The sequence below is a fragment of the Dermacentor albipictus genome, chromosome 3 (assembly GCF_038994185.2).
Source record: "Dermacentor albipictus isolate Rhodes 1998 colony chromosome 3, USDA_Dalb.pri_finalv2, whole genome shotgun sequence".
Classification (NCBI taxonomy): domain Eukaryota; kingdom Metazoa; phylum Arthropoda; class Arachnida; order Ixodida; family Ixodidae; genus Dermacentor; species Dermacentor albipictus.
Window position 1 is genome coordinate 133,752,961 of NC_091823.1, and position 7,982 is coordinate 133,760,942.

General features: G+C 50.9%; 1 long non-coding RNA gene across 1 annotated transcript; it reads right to left on the reverse strand.

The window, feature by feature from the left end:
• Positions 1–1,517: 1,517 nt before the first annotated feature.
• On the reverse strand, positions 1,518–7,154 carry LOC135904958 (uncharacterized). The gene is made up of 3 exons (XR_010565267.1): positions 6,691–7,154; positions 6,399–6,556; positions 1,518–2,038 (listed from the first exon to the last, which is right to left on the reverse strand). It is a non-coding gene; the product is annotated as an uncharacterized lncRNA (long non-coding RNA).
• Between the last annotated feature and the right edge of the window lie 828 nt (positions 7,155–7,982).

Genomic DNA, 7,982 nt, shown 5'->3' on the forward strand with positions numbered 1-7,982 from the left:
CTTCAAGATGCGTGGTCGTATATGAAAAGGCCAGGGTTCATGGCGGATATGATGTGGTGGTCTTTTTTCGTAATACAATTGTGTTTTAATGATCACTCTTCCAGTGTGGCATAGCTTATTGTGACTTAGAAGTTGCACCACTTGCGCCAATGACATATTACGAATAGCATCGTTATTCCCTTGGCACCGAACTTCGTGGTAATAGTTTTTTCTCACTGCTTCTTGATTCACGTTCTGCCTCATCACCGCAACAATTAGATCTGCCACTACATTTCACAAATGAAAAAAGCTAAATTAAACTCATGCCATGCAATCGAAGAAAAAAGAGAAAGCTGCTCACTTAAGCGATTCCGCCGCATCTGAACTCACTCAATGCGACAGCAACAGATCCTCAAAGCAGAAAAAGCAATTTTCTCGGTAACAACTTCTATAGAGCGTGTACATTTTGTCTCAGCTTGCCTAATTTCATATCGGAAACATTACATTTAAACGACGTTGATGCGGGACGGCAAGCGGGGACGGATGCAATATATCGTCGATGTGTGTCTCTTTCGGCTCAACGACGCTGTAGATACCGTGATTCCAGTATCACGCCGGTAAGCCTGAAAACCCATTCTCCCGCGGTAGTGTTGCCCGTCATCTGCGAAGTACGTGTGCAGACGCCACCATTGTTAGTCTCTCAGGCACACATAAATTCAACACATATTACGACTACGATATTCATCGAGTATCGATTGAACATCGTTAAATGGGGCACTTGAACCTAAACTCTCCTGTTTCTCTACACAATGAAATCTCTAATTATTTCGCTGCGTCTCTATGCGAAAATATTTTTCTTCCAGCTTTAAACTCCTTGTTGGCTATCAGGCCGTTGCTTTTTAAAAATACAAACATTCATGCTTGATGGGTGAACTGTATGCGTTGCGAACAGCCTGAAATTACAAAAGCACTGCCTATTGCTTTACCCTGAACAATTATTTTATTGACGGTTTATTTACTGTGATGAGTAAAAGAAAAAAAAACTAGCCATCTGTTTGATTTTCTCTGCTTTCTTTCTGTTGTAGAAGAATAGTGGTGGGGTGTTCAAGAACTAGTTTTATATATAATATTCAAAGGAGCTTCTTGGTAAGCAGCCGCATCTATAAAAAAAGCTGTTCAAGTGCGAAACGTTCGCAACACTTTCAAGCAAATTTCTGAGTGCCTTTCAGTGCCAGACATTTCAGCGTGTCTGACGCAATTACGATCCTTCTCTTGGCTTTTGAATACACGATGTTTCTAGCGTGTCTTTTTCGTATGCGATGGTCATGTGAGCGCTATCCTCCCTGCTTTGAAGGCAGCATTTTAATGAAGAAGGAAAAAAATAATTGCGGTAGCTGGATCGCTAACGGGTTAGGCTCTCAGCTGTATTTGGGGGCCACAGCTTGAGGCCGAGCGAGAGAAAACGATGTTTGGTTATTTTTTATTGTTTAAACAGCACGAGACAGACTGGGACAACGAAAAGAAATAAACCAGAAAGGTGCGGAGTTCAAGCCGAAATTTATTCAGAAACTCATGTAGTTATTTCAACACGTCTGATCTCAGAAACCTTATAGAGGCAAACTAAATAAACTATGAAAGCCTTACAAAATAATGCCACTCAAAACCATGGCGATGTAAAGCACATTCGCACATTTTAGGTCAACTAAAATGCAAACAGCTGCGTGATCACAAAAAACAAGCAGCCCCACAGAAAGGTCACAGATATGCGTGGCACACGCAGCACAGTCACAACGTAAGCTGGCGGTGTGGCTCCACAAAAGCCCCATTTTCGGCACCACGCATTGCATAGTCCACCACGAAGTCTCTGTGCGTCGTTTTCACGACAACAATCTCAACTATCCTCCCGGCATCGACAGGCGAGCTGCGGTTGTGTTGCTACTAACCGCACTCTTTGCACGGCGATCTGCTGAGTCCGATGTCCCGTGGCTGCAGCCGCGCACGTAGCTTCACGATTCCCTTCTTCAGCAGCGGCGGGCATCTTCCGTCCAGGAGCCACAACCTGTACCAAAGAACAAAGAGAGGTGTCGAGATTACATGACGCCATGTCACATCCGTTGACCCGGGACACGGTACCTTGCTGTTGTTGTTTATAATGATACTGGTGGTTTATTGGAATCCACATGGAAACGGAGCGGTGATAAATAGACATCTAACCTGCTTGATTTAACCAGGTCCAGCGGTATGCAGCATGGAACTGCTATATGCAACTGCTACATGTCAGGACACCAGGAGGAGTATAACGGAAGCACAATGCAAAGTTTGTACGTATCGTGCTTCGCGGGGCGCATGTCCCTATGGCTGTAAAATGGCACATTACAATGCTAATGATGATGATGATGATGATGATGAATGAATGACATTCCATTTGACCTGGGACTGGTGACAAAGAGCTACCTAGCCTGCTTGAATTAATCAGGTGTTATAAGGGCTGGCGTTGGACTTATCAGAATGGTTATCTGGCCCATGCGATCATCCGACTGAAGCAATCACCGCAGACCGCCAAGTCCGTCTCACCCCTGCCAGCCAGTTGTAAGAGTTTGGGAGGGCATTCCGGAAGGGGTAGCTGGCCTATGCTGTCGTCCGCCATATCCACGCTAAGGGCGTTGTTGGAGGGGGCAACGTGTTGTCATTGAGAACGAGGAGTACTGGGTTTATTTACAATATCCCGACAAGGTGTAGAGAACGTTGCGTCTCAACAGCCTAGAACAACTGAATTGAAGTGCACGTTGGAGCCGAGAAGGAGTGCTTAAATTCGCTCTGTACTCCGTAGATAGATCCCTAGGACAGAGAAATCTGCCGTCCCAAGTTCGTCCAATTGGAGCGTTCAAAGTCGCAGAAGGATTCGCCGTTGAGGGCGAGGGTGCACACCATCACTCCCGCACCTTTGTTCGCTGAACACACAGAAATGAGGGGCGCTTTGTAGGCAGGGATTGTCACGCTTGACACAAAGTGGCGCGTCTTGGTTCCTGGGACGACCCAGCAATTAGATGGAGTGTCTGTCAAATGACCGTGGCGGTTACCGGAATCCGTGAGGAAACGCCGAACACCTTTTTGCAGCATTTTCTTGCTCCAGTCGCCCGTGACGGCGACAGTGAACCAACAACAAAACTCAATCCCCACAACGCGTCACGCCTTGTAGTTGCCACAGGTCTCTCCAAGGGGTCGCATTGTTAGCTTCACAAAGCGATTCGTCACAGCAGTGCAGGAGATGCTAGAAGGTCACTACCCCCGCTGGCCGATTGTAACAGTATGTCACACATCTTTTTGATTACAATATTATTTATACGTCTCCATCATCTTCTTTTTCGTCCTCAAGACTTCTCTCCCCCCCTCCCATCTACCTTCTACCAGTACACTCTAAACAAATTGCACCATATGGGGTGTACATTAGCCAGGCAACAATATTCGTCATCTGTTTTGCCCGCATTTTCTTTCTTTAACGCTACGAGCCCGGTACTTCCAAGTCACAAACGGCATGCGCGTTATCAACATGGCAGGGCATTCTCGACAGGAAAGTAAGGAGCACGGCGTTTTCAAGAAAGGAAACGCAAGTAAGACAGATGGAGGTTGTTGTTGCGCGCCAAGTATACGCCACATAGGGAGCAGCTGTTTTTAGAGTGTGCTTATACAACCACTACATGGCGTCCGAACTTGTGTAACAATATACAAGTGCAATGCAAAGGCCAGATAGATAGACGCTGGGCGGTGTGCATCTCACATCGCTAGGAAAGCGGCACGATACAATGATGATGATGATGATGATAATGCATTACATTCGCTTCAAACGTGGCGGTGACATTGTCATCAAACTCATCTAGCCAGCTTAGGTTGACAATTGGCACGATATGATGCTCGTGATGGTGATGGCGATGCTTTATTGGCAACCCCTATTAAATGCTGCGGTGACATTGTCACCTAGCCCACTGCATTTATTCAGGTACACAACACATACGTTTTCTAGCATTCTTGTATAAATCTCCTTAAATTTCTGTTCAGCATAAGCTTCCCTCGGAACCAATGGCCAATCGGTGCAGCAGCTCACGACCAAGACGGAGAACACAATGCGACTCGTACGCAGAGTGGCTAACTGTCACCGCGGCCTCAAAGAAGACAACCTGTTGCACCTCGTACACGCGTTTGTTCTCTGCCACTTCCCCTACGTCGCTGTCATGCACAGTTGGCTACGCGCTGTGCGCAGTAAACTCAACGCTCTCATTTAAAAGGTAGCGAAACGGGCCCTCGGCCTTCCGACCAACACTTCCACGCACAAACGCATCGAGCTCGGCATGCACGACATGCTAGAAGAGATCGCAGAGGCTTTGGCGCAAACGAAGGTTATCCGACTCACGACCACCAAGGTAGTGAGTACGATACCACATTCTCCGCGAGCTCGGCCTCTTCTCCTCGACGGCCAGGCATCCACCGTAGTGGACCCCAGTTCCCCGGGAGATTCTAGACTTCATCACGATCGCACCTATTTCGCCAAACGTACATGCTAGCCACAACAGAGACGGCCCTTCTCAGGCGCATAGACATGAAACCGGACAAGTCACATTCGTGGACGCCACCGCCTACCACAAAAAACCAAGCCTTCTCCACGGTCGCGGTCTCATCCACGCAGTAGACCCTCAACTCAGCCACGATCCTCACCCGAGACCTCAAGGTAGTGGAACAAGTAGCCATAGCCCTCGCTACCCTCGACGGCAAACGGGAAGTTATCTTCAGCGATTCCAGACCGGCCACAAAAGCCTTTGAACGTGGCGTCGTCTCTGACCAGGCGTTACGCTTTATCCGCAGCGCGGATCCCAGCCTCCCCCAAACGCCGCACTGTCATCTGGCTCCCCGCCTACCTCGGTCGGTTGCCGGGCGCCCTGGCCAACCTCAACGAGATCGCTCACGACGCAGCGTTCGCGCTTATCGACCGCGCCTTCCACGGGCTACCCCATCTCGTCGAGGTAGAGGACAACCAGGACGCGCTCATTACGTAGAGCAAAATTACAGAAAACTTCTACTTGGGGCGCCGCATCTTTTCGCCACCACACCCCAAACTTAATAGGCGGCAGGCACTAACACTACGCTTACTAGAGACGTACATGTAACGAAAGCACGCGAAACTACGCATTTTTTATGCCAATGGGAACCCCAGCGAAACGTGCACCTTATGAGGAGACACGGTAACATTCGCTCACAAGCTCTGAGATTGTAGAAAAGCTCTTCCTGACTCTACCTCAGACAATTAGAATGCCTCAGAAGCTCACTACTCGCCTATCGGCTATGGGCCGCCCAGGAGGCCCTTGAATCGACCGCGAGGCACTCCCTCTCGGCCCCCTACGTGAGAGACGCCCGCTACGCGCTAAGCGCGTCCTGCAGGACCATAATAAAGTTTTTCAGTCAAGTTCAATTCCTCAAATCTTCTCTTTGCTGCCTCATACCTGTACTTGTGTATCTGCGACCCTGCATGCTTGATCGCGTCTGTAGGGCATTTTCTCGCACGCGACATGGCCCAGTCATTCTGCTTCTGTACGCCGTGCAGTACGGACGCAGAATGGAGGGCTCCTCGAGAGCTGTGAAAGTGGCCGGTATTGGCCGTGGTGCCCCGTGTTTTTCGTTGCCGAAGGATTACCGTGTCATCTTGTCTCCGTTACAAACGGGTGAAGGACAAAGGCGTGCAGTTGTATTGCACTGCGACGTCACTGGAGGCCCTTATAAAATCGACAACTTCCAGAAGCCCCTGAAGGATGCTGGAGTAATTCCGCGGGTAGTTGGAATTGGTGCATACCAAATATCACACGTCTGGCTGCTAAACATGAAGACAGATGAGGCAAAGCAGACGCCGCTAGACGCCGGACCACTAGTGGTGAAGAACCGGCCATGCCTCGTCATTGATCCAGTGCGGCAAGCGCTCAGGATTAGGCTACACTGCGTCGCGTTCGACGTCACTTCTGAGACCATTCGATGAGCCTTCCGAGAGCATGGTGAGGTTAAGGAAGTCATCAGTGGTCGGTGGAAGGACGAGGACTTTAAGGGCACCGAGTGAACGGCTCAGCTAGTGCGTCTTTTGCTGCGCGGGGGTGCCACACCAGACCACATCCCACATCAGATGCGTCTTGGTAGCGGCACTGCGCTAGTGGTTGTGCCTGGACGTTCCCCGTTATACTTTCGTTGTCACAATACGGGACATATCCTACGTGAATGCCGAGCGCCCAGCTACGCAGCTTCGCGAGGGTTCGGGCACGAGCAGTCTAAATATACTCTCTCGTACGCCAAAGTAGCAAAGCTGCCCATCATGATGTAGTCCCGGTTACCAGAGCGGCAGCGGCTTTGGACTATACGAGACATCGGCTACGGTGCCTGCTCACCTCCATTCACCCGGACCCCCGAGTGGCTAATGGCAGGGCCCTCAAGCAGCTTCCAAAGAACGGCCTCTCCAGAACAGACCGTTCCACACTCCTGTGCTTGGGGACTGGTTGCACCTGGACTGCGGCTCGGCTGTACGCCAAGGACCGCGCCATGTCACCTGCATGCAAGAGGTGCGGGGACCCCGAGACTCTGGAGCACCTTCTATGTGCCTGCACATCCTTGGCGGAGGAACGCTCCACAGTGATCAACACCTACAGACGCCACGGCCTTCCAGCGGCCACAGAGACTGACCTGCTGTTCCCGGTGTGTCCCCAGCTCCCTGCGCTGGGAAGCTTGCTTGAGTTTAAACGTTCCACGGGAATAGACACCCTTTATGCGCCCGCTACAACGCTGGCAACATTACCGAGGACTGCGACCTGTCACGCATAGTGGAGTCTCCATATCCTCCTTCTTTCTCTATCATCTTTCACTTCCCACTCCCTCTCCCCTGACGACGCTTCGCCGTGCTCCCTTACAGTTTGCTGAATCAAGCGTCTTTCCTTTCTTTAGATCACTGTCATCACTATCAGAGTTGCAAGTGCAGGCGGTGAAGTAGACCGGAGCAAGATGATCATGGACGAAGAGGAAGCGGAGAGCGTGGCTGGGATGGAGGCGTCTACTATTGACGCGGCCACAGTGGTAGCGTCCACCAGCTATGCAGGTTCGCATGAAAAGAGGGCTGCAGACGCTTGGGCAGGAGACGCCCCTGCGGCAGACGCTTCGATATGAAAGTACTAAGAGGAAGAAAGTTTTGCAGTGTGCCCATCTGAAGCCCACTTTTTAGGGAAGCAGCTGCCAGTAAATGTGTCCGGGACTAGTGAGAAAACAGCTGAACTCACGACCGCAGTAAGCGAAGCCGTCGCGACGCTAGAAGACGGTGATTTGACGGACGGACAGTTATGCAATGGACTCCGGGTCAACACCTAGGAAGCGCCGGCTCAAAAATGCAAGCAGGGCGTCTCAAGACATGCGCCTACGAGCAACGGAGAGGCTTTAGTTGAACAACTGTTTAGCCTGGTGAACTGCTGTTGCTTGGCTATATTTGGTTCGGCTAGACGAAGAAACAACTCATGCAGGCGAGCGCACGAGCTGAGACCCGGCTATGTAGCTACGCGGCCGCAAGCGAGCGCACGAGTTGAGCCTCCGCTTTTGCAGCTGTTATGCCGTCATATGGTAGCTACGCGGCCGCACGCGGCGCAGCAAGGAAGAGCGTGGTTGTGCGGCTAGTATGCTTCTCATAGAAGCCTCGTGTGGCCGACCACCAGCGGTCGGCGTCGCTTACACGCGGCGGCGGCAAGCCGACGCCCTGAGCGTCTACTGGACTGTGTGATGCTACAAGGCAACGTGTCTGAGCAAAGCCACCTAGAAAAAAATGTAAGGCCTCCGCATCACCTCCTCTCCCCTGTCAATACGTCACAAGAGCCGGATGGTAGCGGTTGATGGGGGAGCGCTGCGTTTCTAGAACGCGGCGTGCGTTCTGAAAACAAATTTTCTCCGTGGCTGCAACGCTAGAGCGGCAACGCGTGGAGCATTTGCTTGGTGGC